Genomic DNA, 19,854 nt, shown 5'->3' on the forward strand with positions numbered 1-19,854 from the left:
ATTGCATGGCGGTACAACAATGCGAGCTACAGACGAGCAACCGTCTGCCCGGGCCTGCACCATCAGCAGACGTCCGAAAAGAATTTCAGCTTTGTTTGCCTGCAGTGACGCTCGCTCAGCTGACACGGCCTACATACAGATGAAGGCCTAAAAGTGATAAAACACAGGTTAATATTTTTGGCAAGATGCTGAGACTTAAAGAAAAACTGATAGATTTTTAAAACCTACATAAACTGTAAACAATAAACCAAATATATAATAATCCTATTTCAGCCTTTAATTCCAAAAGTGTTTTGTTTCATGAGGAGATCTACCCGAAACAGCTTTAAACAGTTTCAATCAGAGAGAGGTTGAAATTGAGATGATTTTATTTCAGCCTCTGGTCAAAAATGACCAAAAATAAGAAAATTCTATATTCTAATGTTAGCTTTCCTTTCATATCAGTTATTAGATCATAAAAAAGAGGAAAGTAGTCCCTGATGGTGTCATGTGCTCAGGTCTTTTACATGGAACTTTGGGATTTTACAAAACAATATCGAAAACTTGCGTGTTGCCACCAAGTTTTTTTTTCAACATTTAAATGAAAAAGAAAATCAACTAAATTATGTCTTAACTGTTTTATATAAACAATGTATTAAAAATGATTTAGCTTTATTTATCCAGGAAGAAGGACACAATAGTGTCCCAGATCTTCAGAAGAAAACTAATTTCTGGGTGAGTGCAGGCGGCAGCTGTGCTGTGCTGATTGGTTGTGGCTCCGTCTGATGAACATGCTGACCCAGTGTATCCCAGACATGTTCAATAGGAGACACACTGATACTGAATGTGAGTCAGGAAAGCTGCAGCAACAGCTCAGCTGCACAGACCCAGCTTCAGTCGGCTTCAGTTAGTGTCTGTATCAGTCAGTGAGTATGGTGCCACTGATGGCACCGCTGTGCAAACACTGTGTTGTTTTGTTTGTTTGTTCTTTGGATGTGTGTGTACTGAGACACCCGACTTGAGATTGCAGTAAATTAAACTAATTTTGTGCGAGTGAGTTGATTTGAGTTTGATAAAACAAATTATCATCTCACCACTGATTTAAAGTAATCACAGAAAAGACATTTGGGGCTCTCCTCAGCTCTTCCCAGGAGGGTGGCACGGTTGCCCTCCTGGTCGTCCTCCTCGGGTCCTCGTATTCTGGGGCCCCGGGATGTCTGGGGCCTGGATCTCCTCCATACCTGCTTCATGCCCTGGGGGACGTGGCTATGGCTCCCCACACTCCCTAGCAGATCATTACACGGAGAAACCTTTTGAATACAAGCGTGCCGATCCACACAGGTGTGCACACAGGTGTACACACAGGTTTTCACAGACAAAAACACCTTTCTTGGCTGCTGCCTCAAAGCACACTGTGTGCTGTCGATCTTGCGTGCTGCACAATAACATGTAATATTTAGTATCTACTGTTATCTGCTGTTAGCTAGTTTATTGTGATGGTGTTGTATTTATTATGTTGCTCTGTTTTGTTTGTTTTCTCGTCTGTTTTTTCTTATCCCCATACAGGTGATCCAGGTGTTTTGTTTGTGTTTCTTTCTTTTTTTTCTCTCTTCCCCCCTTTCTCACCATCTCTTCTCCCCTCTATTTTTCTTTCTCTCCCTCTCCTTCTTTCATTCTCTCTCCCTGTCCTATCCCCCAGTCATGTCTGTCCCGTCTATAACAACCGGAAAATCAAATCAAATAAATACATAATTATAATAAAGGTCAATCAAATAGACCAATATGGCAAGGCCATGATGATCCAGTTGGTAAAGTAAATCCACTTGGCATCTTTCTTGGCCTTCAGACAACAGTTCTGATGGCTAAAGATCCAAACAGGACAGGCAAAAAAAAAAAAAGAAGATACCAACATGAAATTATTCTAATGTCCCATTTGAAGTTTGTGTGTTACTTCCAATTCTGCCCCCAGGAAACGTACACTGAATATAAATTAAGAAGGACTTATTTTCATATTTTTCAGTTTTTCAAAGTTTTCAACATAAGTGTCAAAAATAATTTTATTAAACAAATTTTGAGCTCTTAACCACATCTACAGCTGCGCTTCACTTCCACTGCAGCTCTTTACAAGACCGTTTTTTTCAGCTGAGTGTGAGGATGCAAATGCACAAAAAAAGTCATAGTGGACGTTAGCTGGTCTTTACACTGCCAGATCCTGAACACAAAGTCTTTGTAATGTTGGATAGCACACGTAACAGCATAGTGTGTTACCCACCAGTGGTTGGATGCACACTCTACCCAGGGAGCACCTGTAGCTAAACCACACCCAGCATTGTGAAGTCATCTGAATCAGATTATTTCCTGCTTTGTGTGTTGCAACTATACAAAAAACTTATTCTCTCAAAATGACCTGAGATCATGTGTGAAGAAGGCTTATAAACAAGAAAAACTTCCAAAACACAGGCAGTATTGTATTCCCCAATTTAAAAGCATGACATTAATACCTTTATCATCTTATAATGACGCCACTAAATTGTTATTTATGGCAGCTGTAGAACATTTTGTTTCATTGGAGGGGTTACAGAGGTCACTTCCCAGAGGGACCAAGCACAGTTCACTTAAAAGAGGAGCTCCAATAGTCCTCGATGCCTCCACACAGAAGCTGAGTCATTACATTCATACAATTGAGGCTTCTTTGTTATGTGAACTCTTAAAGGCGCCCCTTGGTCCTTACTCTATGAGTGAACCCAGTCTCAAAAGATTTCCACTGCAGCACTGTGGGTTGCTTTAGACCAGAGGTGGGCAATTAATTTTCCCAGGGGGCCACATGAGAAACTGGGACTGTTCTGGAGGACCGCACCAATAAACTTACAAAGAGATAAAAATTAATACTGAGCATAATTGAGTTTAGCGTACCCACCCACAAAAAATGTCCTGAAAGTTTGCAAAGTTAATTGTCGTGGGTAATAAAAAGCTTTATTATACTGAATAGAAAGAAACAGGAACCATGTGAGTCTTAATCAAGTTGAATGGCTGGAGAAAGGTTAGATAGCAAAATTAAATTTCTGGCGTCACAGAAACCACTTCATTGCCAAACCTGAAGTGTAATCCAGCTAAAGGCCTTTTGGCGAGCAGGCACAGCAGCGAATACTGCTCCACATGACGTCACCGCCTCCGATTTGTTTCAAGGTGACGCTCTGAGGCTCAGCACCAACTGAGAGAGCAACACGTAATGACTCCACCCTAAGAGCCTTTTCTCAGAATCACTTTGAGGTCACATAATTTACTTTAAATCCAGCTGCCAAGTGCATTCACATCCCCCATTTATGTATATTTATATAAATGCAGTGTGCAAAAAGGGAGCTGCAGGATTTGTTTGACTTAAGTGAGACTTATGTAATGTGCATTAGACCATATTGGGTCGGGATGTGAATAACGCCTTTGTGTAAGTCAGCTGACCAATGAAGGGACTGCTGAAGCTAACGATTAACTGACCCATAACTACTATTTTGATTATTGTTTAACCACAAGAGCTATAAATTTGAGAGAGCTGTGACAGAACTGATCAGATGTTAAAACCATGTTAAGTTTACATATAAATCTAAAAAGCAGCCTCATAAGTTATTGATGCACATTTTAAATCCTATTACAACAAGTTTACCAATCTAACAATCTGCAATGTCTGTCTGTTAATCTTTACTGGCAGGGCCCCTTCTGTTTTCGTGTTGGGGCACATTCTTGTGGCCCTTCTCAGTTCGGCCTGATCTGCATGCTACATCAATGATGGAAAACAAGGAGAGCTGAGGTGCAGCTGAGGCTCCAGCTGGTTCCTCCCCCTGTACAGGAGTTCCCAGCTACTCTTATGAAACAGCGCCGTAATTTGCAGGACTGTGGTTTGGGAATAATTGAGGTTTGACGCAGAGTTTTTTTTTAGTGAACACATAATCCTTTCCACCTGATCCCTCCCCTCTGAAAAGAGGTGAAAGCCTCCAAGACGCTAGGTTGAGAAACATAGAAACCCAGCAGAGTTAAATGGTTTAATTCTGCACCTGATTTTCTGTCTAACTCGACTGAAATTTGACAAACATCACATATGAACCCCAGGAGGATAAGGAAGAATGCATCCGGTCCATTTACGCCCGTGGTTATAATTCAGGAGCTGGATCACACACACTAAGAAGTTTTCCAGTGCACGATCTTCTCACTGTGCATGTGAGTCAGGCTCTTAACACCACACAGTGCGCAAGGCAGGATGTTCCCTCGCTGTCCTACTGAGTCAGCTTTTTCTCATCACCCACCCGCCTCCTGTGTGGCACCATATCTCTACCTCTGCACCACTAATCCATGCCCTCTCCCAACACCTAGCCAGCTTTTTCCCCGGTTCTCTTTCTATCAATGGCACTACCATAGAAAGCTTAAACCCCGGTTATTTAAAGAGGCCAGATCCTCCGCTAATAGCCTTATCAGATGACATACACTCCTGACTTCATGACTATGCAGATACTCGTTGCCTGCATGGGTTTGGGGAAATGTGCATCATGAGTTAGTGAAGTGCAGTCAGTATCCTTTTCTAGAAGTCAAGAGGGATGCTTAAATGATTCTTATTTTAATCTAAAAAAGTGTTGAGAGTGTATTCAGTCCGGAGCAACATTATTCAGCTTATGCACTCTGCCTTTGGTGCATTTCACAACCTGCAGTGTTGAGAAAGAAAAAAAATGTTACTCATTAGTGTTTCCAGTCCAAGTGGATCAAAATGTTTTGTTCTTAAGACTTCAAAACAAGAACGCATTGCACATGAAAAAGGATTTCCCCAAGGTAAAGCAATAGGATTAGTGATAAGAGCATTTTTATGATCAGCAACCAGAGTTACACTGGCTGCTCAGAAATGTTTCCCAATGGGAGGTGACGATTGTTTTGTTGTCACCGTTTATAGCAATCCTGTACGGCCCCTGCAACTACAAGCCAATAAAAATACCAGCGTCACATCAGGTATTAGAATGAGTGCCACGGTTGTTTTTTTCCACGTTTCTGCATTTATGGTTTCTTGTGCTGTCACATGCGGCGAACATGCAGGGCAATGCTGACAGAAGAGTGACTGATATGTCTAAGCGTGTGGAAAAATCCTCAGGTCACAGCAGGGCTTTTGCCACACGCGGTCGACACACTTAATCTGATCCATCCTGAGTTCTCACACTCGGGCCTGGATGATGGAAAAACACACAATCAAACCTGAAACCCCCCCCCCCCCCAGTGTTTCCGTTTAAACATAAATAATCAACATTGCACAGCAAACAAGCAGATCCAATTTCCTTTCAGAAGGAGCTCTAAAACAGAAAAAGAACACAATAATATTACCACGGAAAGCTTAAACCCTGGTTATTTATTAAAGAGAAACTATTTATATAACTTTAATAACACTTTAATTTATGGTCATTGCTTATGTGCAGCCTGAGGTTGGCCACAGACTGAATGAACAATGCAGGCTACGGGGTTGGTGAAGGACAAATTGTACCTGCTTCCCAAAATGCCTCACTAAGTAGAAAAGCACAAATGGATTTTTTTTTTTCTTTTCTACTTTTATGGTCTTAACAGTAACTGTTAGGGAGCTGCTCTTCTGTCACTCTGTTGATCATCTTTGGGTTTCAGTGGGGGATACACTCGCAGATTACCACATCTCGATTTCAGCCACATGCTTCTTGAGAAATTCTTTTGCACACTTTTGTAAATTGGAGCTGATCAAAATGCTCGTTGCCTCTGATTGAGTCACTTTGGAGTTTTTAAGTGTTTTCCGTTTGTTTTTACTGCTGTTTCAGTGCTTTAGTCCCACATTTTTGACTATTGTTAGTTTGCATTTTAGATGTCATGTTTGCATTTCTTTATTATTCTACTAAATCATCAGTCTTAGTTCTGGGGCTCTTTAAGCCCGTAACCAACATTAAAATGTAATTGGAATCTCTCTGTGATGTGATTATATGAGACATTTCCAAAAAACTGTCAGTAACAATACTTTTGAAATATACAATGACCAAATTTGGCACAAAAAAAGCACCAGCAGCTTTTTAATTATATATTTAAACGCAACAAATTGTTATAGTGTCGTGTCTTCAGTGCCTTCAGAATCAATTTTGGAATCAATCTGGTACCAAAGTATTACTTTTTGTGACATCTTGATTAAGTACAGCTGATATATTCTATTTTTTTACTTTTTTTTTTTTACTTTGATTGAACTCTTTTGTGTTGTGTAATTTTTATATGATTTGTTTTGTCACAAACAACAGCCTCGTGATGTCTTAAGGTTGTGGTGTTCTCAAACCTGGGAAAATGGAAGGTTTTGTATCAGGAAGGCCATCCGACATAAAGTCTATGTGAAATCCGACATGCAGAACAATTCGCTGTTTAAACCTTTGGGAAATGAAAGTAACTGAATCTGTCTTGTTTTTTCATATTAAATAAAATGTAATGAATTAAATGTAATTTAATTTGATAATTTATTTAAGCTATTTTGCTATAGATTCTGAGTCACTTTTGGCTGCTGTAATGAAGGACTTTGGCTACTTTTGTGTAATAAATACACTTCTTCTTCTCTTCTCATTCACTGGCCTTTGCAAATAAAACCAGTGAGGGGTTCAATAGGAGCCTTGTCAGCATTGGTGCCTAATAAATCTCAGTATTTTTCTTATCTGGAGCCAGATCTGAAAAGGAAACTATTCCTAGTCTTGAGTCAAACTCACAGACTGGAGGTAAAAGGTGGACATAGCCGCAGTAATCTTCCTGAGGCAAATTCATGCTCATATGGTACTAACTCATAACCTTCAACATCTCCTGCTTTATTGTCTGTTTTGCAGTAAATGGGACCATAAATTTAAAAATGAATATCATGCTCTGTTAAAGAAAACTTTAAACTGGGAACTTACACTGAAAAGTATTAGAGAAATGCATTGCTGCTATAATAAATCATGTGAACTGCAGAGCACTGTAGGACTTTTTCATCTGTCAGAGGATCTGCCCCCTGTTCGCCATATGAAGGAGTGCAGGTCAAAGACACTGGTTTCACTATGTCTGTTGTTCTTAATAACGTATAATCAAACCTTTCCAGCATTCTCTGTTTGTGATGATCTGGCCAGAGGAAGTGACTGCTGGTTATACTTGAAGCCTCCCTGACCCACGCGGCAGCAGCTTGGCACACATCGCAGATCCACAGCAGAGACTCATGAGTGGACCTGAAGACTGATTTGATTGCTGCAGTGACTAGCACTCCATCAGACAGGCAGTAATTGTGAAGTAGATGTGAGGAGGCAGACAGAGGCGGGGGGCAAAGCACAAGCAGCTTGACAGCAGGCCAGGTTAGAGGGAGGAAGTCCGGAACATGCTGATCTTCTGCTGCCGCTTATAATTGGTCGTCTGTTTCTCTGCTTACCTGTGGGTGTTTTCAAAAAGAAGCCACAGTGTCACTGCGCCTCCTGCCAGGAGTCCACGTATTTGGGGTTTAATGGTGCACATGTGGGAACCTTTTTTTTTATCTGCACAGCAGTTCTACTGGGAAAATCAATTAACAAAGGCTAATGGAAACACTTTTTTGGGTTTTTTCCCCCTCTGATGGCTTTAATCCACTTAGATTTTTGGGAGGGTGGATGTTTTTAAGCAGTGCTCCACATGTCTGTGTGCTTCAGTGACTTTATCAGATTATAGTACTTGGTTTTCCCCTCTCTGCCTAAAGAAAAACAAATCCAGAGTACTTACTTCACAGAAGCTTATGTGTCCACTTTTTACTGTAAATGAGGTGCAAGATACTGCTCACTTTGCGTGAATGAAAGAGGTAAAAACCACAACAAAGTCACTGAAACATTGTGTTTCTGCCTCATTCAGCAGAACAATAAACAAAGGAGGCGTTGGCTACTGTTAACTTAGATATAAATACCACTAAATGAAAAGAACCTAGTTTGAGACAAAGTTTTCCTAGAGACAATATTACCAAAACTGCAAGCAGCCGTAAGGGTTGATTATACTCTGGTGCGAAAATCAAGGACTACAGTCATAGTCAGAGAAAAGAGGTAGCCCGTCACACTCATCGTATGACCCTAATGGACTAGCAGGCGTGGATTGTATAATCCCTGCCTTATGCATGATTTAGACTCTTACGGGAAATCAACGTCGTAACTTACAACAAAACCAGAAGCTCCTCTTAACCCCACATGCAACCTTTCACGCCAATCACTTGCTTAGGTCTTGTCGACCTAATGTGTATTTACATTTCTCAGGTTACGTTGGTGTAGGGTTAAAAGGGTTTTCTGTTAGACTGTAAGTTACGACATCGATATTCAGCTGAAGTATATTTTTCCTGGCTAAATTTGTCCCTTAATTTTGCACCTTGCACAGACCTAACCACTGAAACAGGTCCATGCCTTTGACATTTGTTTCTATCTTTAGCACGACTTCAGAGTACATGCAGAGAAAGCAAGCAGGCAATTAGTCTGCAAGGGGTCTTTTATTTTGAAAACTAACCACTGTGCCACACAGACCCCATGTTCACCAACTGATAATGAGAAATTTACATTAAAATGTTAACTTGTCCACCACCTGAAATTTCACCCAGACACAATGGAGTCCCTAGCAAACCCTAGTGGATGTGGAAAGTATAATCACAAGTTTAAGTGTTGGATAAATAAATGTGTAATGCTATAGGATTACGTGAAAATGGCCTCACTCACACAGGCCAAGAGACTAAATCCACAACCATCTGGGAAAATTGTTCTCCCCAACCAGTTGGCAAGTGGTTGCTGGTGTTTGTGGCCTGTGTGACTGTGTTAAAGCCACAGTCACACAGGCCACAAACACCAGCAACGATGGTCAGTGACCCAGCACTTGTATCACTGGTCATGGCAGAAAAATTTGTATTTCTGTGGGCTTTTAGTCTGATGTTAAAAAACTAGTGCAGTGCTAAACAGGAGTAACACTTGAAATTTAAGCCTAAATCATGGCGGCATTGCCATAGCATAGAAACAGTCAAGCATTATTAATGTGTTTTATGGTGGTTGTTAATCTGTGTTTTAGACTTTGCCAGATAGTTTATGGCAATAAAGTAGCTTTTACAGTAGTTTAATTTGAGTTTTTATTCAATAGAATAGAATAAACCTTTATTATCCCACGGATGAGAAATTTCGGTGTTACAGAGCTCTTACAGCAATGGAAAATAAAATATAAAAGGAAGACATAACCTCTAATAGTTAAAACTTTTATATACTATTATAAGAAACTAACTGCTCAACACTGATATAGAATACTTTGACAGTACAGTAAAGCATCTTTCTACTGTAGTTCATAAAAATACATTCATTCAGCTTTCCTCTACATGATTTTTAATGTGATTATTCACCAGTTTTGTCTCTGTGAACAACTAATACTGAAATGCTGAAGGCTGAGGTTACTGTGTGGTACGTCTTTTATGTAAATTTGCTCTTGAGGGATATCATCTTATCTGGGGCCTTCATTGTCACAGTTCCTTTCACTGCAGAATTTAAAGTTTAACAGTTAAACGATGAATCACTTCAGTCCTCCGGTAAAAACCCAACATCACCCTCATCTCCCTTGTCAGCTTACGTGGAGGTTATTCTTGACTTTTAACTAAAGGGCAAAAGCTCTCTGAGACCAAGGCCAACTAAGGCAGTCGCAGCCATGGCAACACGTTCTCAGGACCTGACCTTTTGCAGCCTCCCTCCCACTGATACCTGTTTTCATACAGAGCCCACCACCTACACACAAGAGCCTCACTTTACACTGAAAACAGAGCAAGGTTTAGCTAAATTAAGGCAAACTTTGCGTCATTGATGCAGAGAACACTTGAAATAAACTTCACTATACCCACCTGAATTATCTGAGTCATGCCTAAACTAATTTACAGTTATGCAATGTGTTCTTTATGAAACAATTTAACCCAGTAAAATCATGATGCGGTACTAACTAGGGGTTACTGTATTTGAGTGCAAACCACCATCATAAGGCAAATCTCTGGTTTTACGTAAAACTGGTTGGGGGGGGGGGGGGGGGGGGGGGGCTGTTGGCGACAAGAATCTGAGAACTTTACCAGGAACAAAAACCAAACCATTTAACAATGAAGAGGTTTAATGTTTTTAATCATGGACAGACCTCATGTCCCTATAAACATACATCAGGAGATGTGGCTGACACGTAACGACATGTCAAACAAAAAGCAGTCTGTTTGCAGCCGTAAACTGTGGTTTGGTTGGAGCTCATAAAAACAAATATGTCTTTGGTAACACAGACAGAAACACTAGCTGGCCACTTCTTTAGGTACATCAGTTGGTACTGAGGGGCCCAAAGTGTGCAAGAAAATATCCTTCAGACCATTACACCAGCAGCAGCAGCCTGAACTGTGCATACAAGACAAGATAGATCCATGCTTTCATGTTGCCTATGCCAAATTCTGACCTTATCATCTGAATATAGCAGCAGACAGCGAGCATCATCAGACCAGGCGACACTTTCCAGCCTTATGATGTACAGTTTTGGTGAGCTTGTGTTCTTAGCTGACCGGGGTGGCACCTGGTATGGTCTTCTGCTGTTGTAGCCCTTTCATACTGCTGCACCAACTGAAGGGTGTTCGTCCCAAACTGCAAGGGAGTATGTCTGTATAGGTTCCCACTCAACCAGGTCACGATGGTCTTAAGTTCTAAAAGTAACTTTTTCTTAGGTCAGGAAGAAAAATTCTTGCATCCAGCTGGGCTGCTTCCTGCACCTGCTACATCTAATTAGTACAGAGTTTATTTAATATTATATCTTACAGTATATTTACAGTAATGCACTGTGAAGTAAGAGACTGTTTTTCCAGAAATATCCAGACCCCCTTACCCTTCCAAAATAATTTCCATGATGCCCCTCCATGCCCCTGCTTTGGGTACACCCTGTTGAAATTTTCCACCATGATATAATCAGCTGACTGCTGTCGATCAATGCTGCCACCCCAGGCCGGCAGGTTTAGAGACACTGTGATCTGTTGGCAGTTTTCCATGTCAGTGGGCTCAGTGATTAGGGCTCTCATTGGGACTGGGCAGCAGACATCTGTCTCTTAAGTGTAGTATCTGCAGCCCAGATACCACAGGATACCCTGCTAGTCCCAAATGAACTGGGAAAAGAAAGAAAGAAAGAAAAACTCTGATTACTTCACTTGTGGCACTTTTCATCTTTTAGCAAGAAGCTTTATGTTGTCCACATTTTCCCAGGAGACTCTAAGTGAACTCTCTCCTTATGATGCCTGCATACACTGCTGTGTTTGATTGTGAGGTTTAGGCTTAATCTGCTGTTTGACTCATTGTAATTTGGCTCAGGTCATTAGTGGGCACAAGATAATTGCCCCAAATGTGCATGATTAGTCCTTCATTTTCAGCTTTTGTGACCCGGGAAAATAATTTGAAGATCACTGGACTAATCGCTGGTGATTAGTCACTTTGGATCAGACTTAAATATCTCGGCAAACTTTAAAGTACATGTAGTGGTCCAGCCTTTGCTTAAGTTGCTTACGTTTCCCCATTAACCCAAAGGTGCTCTCCGATGCATCCACTGAAACATGAATGTATGATAGAAAGCATAGAAAAGTGCTTGTGTGAATGAGTGGATGAGGCAAGTTTTGTAAAACACTTTGAGTGCTCGGGTAGAGTATAAAAGTGCTTTAAAAGGACCAATCTGTTTACCATTGACCATGTTGTGTTTACAGCCAAATAGGAAATGTTAGCATGCTAGCAAGCTAAGCTAACATAGCTTACTGCAAACAAACCAAACATTGTGTTAGTGTTAGCAATGTTAGCACGGGCACGTTAGTGTTCTTAAGTTAGCCTTAAACACAGATTTAGATTTTCGATTTGCTGAAGTACAGTTTTACTGTCAGCTGTTAGCTTATTGAACCAAAAGTTCAAAACATCCCCTGCCATGAACAATATGCTCACATTAGAATAATAAAACGTAAAAGCTTGACGTGTTTACGTAAAAAAAGAGTGAAAGATAGAAAATCATCTAATTTAAAAACCTTACATTTTTTCTGTTATGAAAGATTAAAACCTTTGTACTGTTGAGGATCAGTGCCTAAAATATTTATTTTTTATTATTTACCTTGGGTTTTTCAGGCTATTAATTTCTTGGATTTTCATGCTGGTTTGCTGTGTGTGTGTTTTCATTGTGTTGCAGGAGTTTCCTGGGTGGAGATTAAGGACAAGGTTAGAAATGCAGAACACCTGATTCTGACTGTTTTTTTCTTTTTATTTGGGTTGTCTTAATTTGTTTGTTGCATGCACATTATATCTATTACATTTGTCCACTGATATGGAGTTACACACACATGATGATTAACATTAAGTTAAATAAATCTTTGGTAGTTCATAATCAGTTGGTGGCATGACTCCATTCTGTACTGCGCTGTACAAGTCAGTTGTACCAAGGTAATAGAAATTTGAGTGGAGCACTTTGTAACTTTGTACCGTATAACTAAGTTTATTAAAACAAAGATTATTATTAATTATCATTGTTCTTTCATGTTCACTATTATTACTGTATTACTTTTCATGTTTTTCTTTGGTAGCTGTGTTTCTCTTGTCGTTTAGTTTTTTCAGTCCCCCCTGAAATGGATGGATGTTTGTGTACTTTTTCTTCATCTGCTAGAGCTCACATTTTGTTATGTTATTCTCCCTCTCCCATTACAACGTGACACAATCTCCTGGAGCACAAAGTGATGTCGTTAAATTGCTTATGTAATTAAATTAAAACGGAAAAAAGCTTAAAATTTTCACATGTGAAGTTAAAACCAGTAAAAGTGCATCATTATGGTCGAAAATAAGTTTTAAATTGCTTGTTTACACTATAGTTGTTCAATATCAAGTAAAGCCTCAGTCCCTAAAATGTTGACAGCTTGCAGTGTTTTCTCCTCTCATCAGAATAAGCTGCGTGACCTGATGGTGGAGCTACGAACAGAAAACAGCCGAGAGCACAGATTAAATAACAAAAACAAAATGTTGCCTCTTAGTGAACTTTATTCAGCAGGAGTCGTCAAAAACGGCAGGGCAAAAAAATGCACATAACACCAGATGTTTGCAGTCATCCTGGGCGGTGAGCTGCTATAATTAGCCAGACACATTTGATTCGCAGCCAAGGAAAGAACATATCTGCAGGAGGCTAAGTCCAAACCATCCCCAGTGCTGCCGGGAACTATTCGGCTCACTTTTGATGTCTCTGCGGGAAACACTCATGACATAAAAATACGGTCTGGGCTGCGAGGGACAGTCACGCATGTGTGGAAAACACTCACAGGGCCCGAAGTCTCCACATAACACAGCGCTATCTCTGAAGATAACCTACATACAGGAGAGCTCTTTTTCTGCACGGCGACTTGTTTTTGTGCTACAAAGAGATCCTCTTAAAAGTCAGTGGCATCAATTCTCAGTACATCTGGTACAAATCGCAGCGTTAATCTCCTGAAGTTTGCTCTGTGCTTCGGCTTGTTTGTGCCTCTGCTGCTCCAGCTGTTTCTGAGATCTGGTGATGGGCCAGCGAGCGATATTTCAGGACAGATTTCGAGTTCATTCAGATGTTCACTAACATAAACCTAACACGACCCTAAATGTGAGTCCCAAACATAGTGTTGCTGGACCCAAAGGAGAAAACAACTAAAGGACCACCGTGCAAGTTGTCGTGCTGGAAGAGACCATAACTATGTTAAAAACACCACCATCTCTGAAGCATTGTGGTTTTGTGTTTTATGTGTTAACTGAGAAAAACATGTTATTCTGAGGAATGTTTAGTGACTTCTGGGCTGGTTATTGGTCAGCTGCAGTAAAAGTCTCATTATCAAAAGCCTATAATTTTCTCTAAAACCCCAGTGTGATGTTTTTATACTTTGGCATTCATTTCTGAGCTTAATTTCAGACTTCAGCATCACAATAATGAGCACAATAATCAGTGGACATAAAATACATTGGCATTAGAACTAAAATGAATATTAGATGTGACTGTGGCTCATTTTATCCTTCCTAGTGTTGCATCTTAGACATCTCTTAATGTCCTGTTTGTTTTTAAATGTTTTTATGTTGCATAAAGCAGCGGTCCCCAACCTTTTTTGCGCAACGGACCGGTTTATGCCTGACATTATTTTCACGGACCGGCCTTTAAGGTGTCGCGGATAAATACAACAAAATAAAACTAGTACCGGTACCGAAAAAAAGAAGATTTATTCATAACACACGTGAAAAGACCCAGGAAAACCGGGTTAACGATAAAAACGATAACAAAATAACGCTGAAAACCGATAAAAACCCTGAAAACCATACATTTCACACCTGAGCCTCAACTCTCGCGGCCCGGTACCAAACGACTCACGGACCGGTACCGGTCCGAGGCCCGGGGGTTGGGGACCGCTGGCATAAAGTATACTTTACTACTTTGGTTTCATTTGGATTACATAATAATGGAGTAACTAAGTAACTAATTACTTTTGAAAATAAGTAATCAGTAATTAGTTACTAATTACTTTTTGCAACTTTTCAAATAATTATTAGGGCTTTTTATAAACATGAAACACAACCTGAATAGGTAATAAGGTAATAGACCTTTCAGGCCAATTCTACTTTTTATGCATAATCCATCATATAAAATGTAATCAAATGAAAAAGTCTCTTTTTAAAAATTGTTTTATGAGCTTTAACCTTTTAAATTTTTGCACATTGCATCAAGCAAAAATTACATTTAAACAGTCTTTGACTGGAAGAAATTTATTTAACATTTAAACCCATTTTCTGCATCTTCCAGCATATTTTGTGTTTACACTCACTCTTTCAAATAGATGCAAGTAAAACACAGCAGAAAATAAATAAAATCAAAGATTCAGAGTCCTGTCACTCTTAAATCTATTGTCACCTGTTAAGCAGGAGTGGAGCAGGTGGAGGTTTACCGGGTGCTGCAGCGGTCATGTCAGTGGGAGGATCCGGGGGTTTCTCTGTGAATTTCACATTCCCATGGCGACGTGCTAAGTGCTTGCTCAGAAGTTTAGGGGTTTTTTTTTGCTCTAAAAATACATATTTTTTCCCATGCGTACGCTGTACGCTTATATATATATATTATCCATTGTTAATCTGCACACGTCTGTTACCACGAACATCACACGCCCTTACGTCATTGTCATGAGACACTCCTACAAACAAAATCATGGTTTATTAACGCAGTACCGCCATGTGCTTATGGGAAAGTAACAGTAATTTAATTACTTATTTTTGCAATAGTAATCCCTTACTTTACTTGTTGCTTGACAAAAGTAATCAGATTACTGTTTTCACTTCTCATGTGTGCCGCTTTTGTACATAGACCATCTGAATAATACATGTAACCACAGACCCATCTACATCTTATATGCTGGGACTAAATGATGAGTTACTGGTTTATTTTCGAGACCTTTTACAAGTTCTGCTGCACTGTGCTTTTCGCCTTGTGGATCAATCGTGGAGCTCCTACTCATAATCTGTGGCTGCAAGCTGTGCGAAGTATCATTGCTTTTGAAACCTTTTCTGCAGCATTAAAGGATAAACCCTTTTTCATCCTATCAGCCCTGGGACTCATTTCTTAAGTACCTGGGTGCCTCTGCATCTCAAAGGATGAGCTTGGCACTTTTAGATCATGCCTGGAAAAAAGGAGATGAAATCATAGTTTGATATGATACATGCATTATGTGTTGCAAAAATACTGCTTGTAGCTGGTAGTAGGTGAGATTGGGTTGAAATTTAAGTCCAGGTATTTGGAACTTATATAAAGAGTCAATACTTATCTGACAAAGAGTTTTCACAGCATGCTGTGTGAATAGACGCTTACTGCTTCTGTAGAAATGAAGAAGGTAAGTAACAGCCTGCTGCTGCTAATCATGTAGACACATTTATAAGAGTAGAGGTTTGGGTAGTTTGCTGGTCTGCCCACTCAGGAGTATGTTAACACAGTCTTCCCAGGAGTGGGAATTCACTACGAGATCAGGCAGTAAAAACCAAACAAACCAATAGCTACGTCCCAAACTCTAGAGGCCTCATTTAGCATGTTAAATGTGAAAGTTTATGACATTAAAATTAGAAAAGCACAACAGCAAATCTACAGAAGTATGACTGAAAAAGAAAAGAATCAAGGTACTACTAAGGCCCAGGCAAAGTCCAGACCTCAACCTGAGTAACATGTTGTGGTGACAGAGCTGCGCATAAGCAAAAGCCTGCAAACTTCAGTAAAATAAGTCAATGTTGTAAAGACGAATTTGCCAAAATCCTCCGCAACAATGCAAGACATGGATAAAAGTCATATAGAAAACCATTGCTGCATGTTTTTGTTACTAATGGTGGCTCTACCAGCTGCTGAATCATGTGGTTTATTCACAGACGTGTGATTCCCTAATTTCACAGCAGCCAACTTACCTGCAGGTATATGTTTGTTGTATTCTGACAGAGCTAGTGCAGAAACGTTTCCAAATGTTAAAACATTGCTCTAAAACCTCAAGAAGAGATGTCATGTTTTGCTATTAAACTCCAGCTCTTGCCACTTTGAAACATACAACAATAATTCCCTGCCATCCATGATTAATAAAGACTCTTATTTTATCACATAATGCAGTTTACTGAATCTATCTGGTTCTAATTACTAACCTAATAAACTATTTTCCATTTTCTTGTACCTGCCCAGGACACTAAATGCTATTATGATGACAAATGAACACACACAGACACACACACACATGACCTGAGGATAAACCTCCTGGTCCATCCTCCCACTTCATCCATTCATCCCATTCATCCACTCATTCATTCATGAAAACAGATTAAGCTATTAAATCCCTCGTGCACTATTCTCTCCAATCCCCTTCATGTACCCAGACTACATTATAAACCTGAGGGTGGGAGGTGGTGGTCGGAGTGGTGGGGGAAGGGGATGCAGATGCTTTTATTTTTGAATGATTTTTTTTCCCGGATTATTGCACAGAATCATGCACTGGAGGCCAGATAATCCAAATTACGCACACAGAAGACGTATAATCCACTCCCAGCTGTTGAGATGAATATCGGCCAGACGTACTTGATGTTCCAAGCTCACCACAGAAACATGAAAGCAGCCATAAAATAACAAGTGCAGACAGATTTAATTTGTTGCCCATTTGATTTACTGCTTTAATTATCTCCAACAAAGCTGCTATTCCCACATAAATGCCTCTGCTTTTATTGTTTGTGGCTTTAAATGTCACAGCATGTCCACATTCATTCTCTGAGACTTCTGCACACACAGGATTACATTTATTGGATTATTGAAATTAAAAGGCCTAAAATATCTGACTTACATTTATCTTCTTACTATGTACAAATTCAGATATTATCACTTCTTTAAGCCACTTTCCTTTCACCTCCATTTTTTAAATGTGACAGCAGTTTTAAACCTTGGTCTCATGACTGAATAAGCATCTTATGTAAAAGTCATTAAGGCAATCTCAGGCTATAACATTTCCAATAACCGTACGGCAGCAAACTGAATGACATCAAAGAACACTCCACATGAATAAATCTCTTTATTCAGTATTTATTTCTCACAAGCACAATTAAAAATCCACAGCTGGAGCATCACACATATGACCACATGGTCCAGTCTGGTCCAGTGGATGGTTTTATAGAACATAAACACAGAAGAGAATGAGGGCAACATTTTCAGATTTCTGTGCTGCAAGTTGTTAAAAGATCACATCATTAAAGTATTAATTTAATCAGATTGGGAGGTGTGAGCCACTGTCAGCTGCACAGCCTTCTTACATTACACACTGCCTCCCAAACCACACCAAAGTAAGATGAGCCATGGAAAACCGTGCTGTGCTTTTCTATGAGTCGCATTTCTTTGTAATGACAACAGACGAGTTTTATGGTTCCTCTCTCAGTCTGATTCACCTCTCTGCCTTTCCTGATGTCTTTCCTGTTTGTATGTCTGTGCATCCTTCCCAGGTGTGTAGCTTCCACTAGCTCCCTGGTTGGCATGTCTGGACACAATCAACCAATCACTATGTTGCGTTTCATTTGAAGTGGAACGTTAACTAATGAAGGAATGGCACAAGTTTTAGGATGATGATGTAAAAGGTAGACTAAGGTATATTATGCGCCGCCTATGTCGGCCTCCTCTCAAGCCTCCAGAGGCTTCCCCAACACCAGCTGCCAAAGTGCCTCCTTCATCGCCAGCCTCCAGAGGGGTCCCATCTCCTCAGCTGTCTCCTGTGCCGTCGACCTCCTGAGTTGCTTTGCCTCTGCTGCTCCAGGTCTTGCCCCACGGCCGAGCAGACATCCAGAGCTACTTATATTTGGACTCTTGTGCTCCCTCTTTTTTTTTTGTTTGGTTAAAAATGGCTGTTGTAATCTGTGTAATGTAAGAGAGTCATATTAGTTTTTCTTGCAGGCAACACAATGAGGCAAGAAGAGAGATGAGGATAGGCATAGGTAATGCGCTTAGGTGTGGGGACTTAGCAGGGGGGAGAAAAATAAGATTTAGTTTTTCTGAAAACTGCAGGACCTCTTGTCTGCTGAGGAATTCTTTTGCACCAGTGATGAGGTTCTGAATGGCTAGTGCAGCAAGAGATGGAAATTCAACCTGACTGGATCCAAACTGCCATTAACCCCAGAGAAGAAGAAAAAGGATTAAGACTAAGATGCATCATATACCATTCTTGTTTAACTGTGACTCACTTAAAAAACATACACGGATTACTGACCAAGCTGTATCTGTGAATTTGCGGCAGCGTTGAAAAAAAAAAAATCCAACATGCATCAGGTTGCATTCCAGGTATTTCTAGCAGTAGCTGAATGGTTTTACCTTGCTATTGAGCAAACAAAGCCTGTTTCTCTGACTGCTTCTACTGGAATAGAGTCACGCTGGGTTCCAACATCCGACTTCTGAGAAAATAGGAATGCAATCGAAAGAAAGTTTTCCCACGCACTCCCCCACTAGATTGTCTGCGAGCTTTAGTGGCAGTTATTGCAGCAGGTAAATGAAGCTTTCAAACATATACAAGTTCCTCTGGAGCAATTAATTTCAGAAATGTTATTTTCCACTTGAATTTTCATTTTGGGATTCTTTTTTATTTCTTTTACTAAATTTCACCAACTAAATATATGGCAGCAGTTTTTCTCTTACTTTCTATTGTTTTGACTCCATCTCCAGAATTTCTTTGTTTCCAATAAAACTAAATAATTTCAGTGACACAATTCCAGCCTGCAATATGTGTTATAAAAGCTGCAGCTCCACAGTGCTCTGGAGGTTTACTTCTTTTATCTCGCTATGATGCATAAAATCAGATTTGATTTGAACATTTAAAATTCATCCAATGACTTTGACAGTAAATTTCATGTAATCAGTGCACGGATGCTCCTTTACTCTTGGTTCAGCTCTCTCATGCTGGCACACCCTGGCATCATTTAATTATTAACATGCAACGAGGACAGACAGATAACTATTTACTGTCACACCAACAGACACTCTAAAACCACCAGTTAACCTGACCAGCATGACTTTGGACCAATGAGGTGATTGATGCACCACTGTGCACGCTGGTCAACTCACGTTACTAATCCATCTACATTATGAAGTTAGTTAGGTTAGTGTTTTACCTTCTTCTAGTTTAGTCCATGATAAACAGATTGTAATTTATTTAATGTTTTTCTCACCTAACACTCAAAGCACTCTTTGCATTGCAGACTGGATGCACGAGACATTTCAACCACCGACCTCCTGAACAGCAGATAACCCAGCAGATAACCCACTCTAAATCCTGAGCTAACATAAATAACAACCTTAATAACAATAATCCAGGACATGTGACTGAAAACAGTA

This window comes from Perissodus microlepis, chromosome 22, assembly GCF_051167445.1.
Source record: "Perissodus microlepis isolate ML-2025 ecotype Zambia chromosome 22, ASM5116744v1, whole genome shotgun sequence".
Classification (NCBI taxonomy): domain Eukaryota; kingdom Metazoa; phylum Chordata; class Actinopteri; order Cichliformes; family Cichlidae; genus Perissodus; species Perissodus microlepis.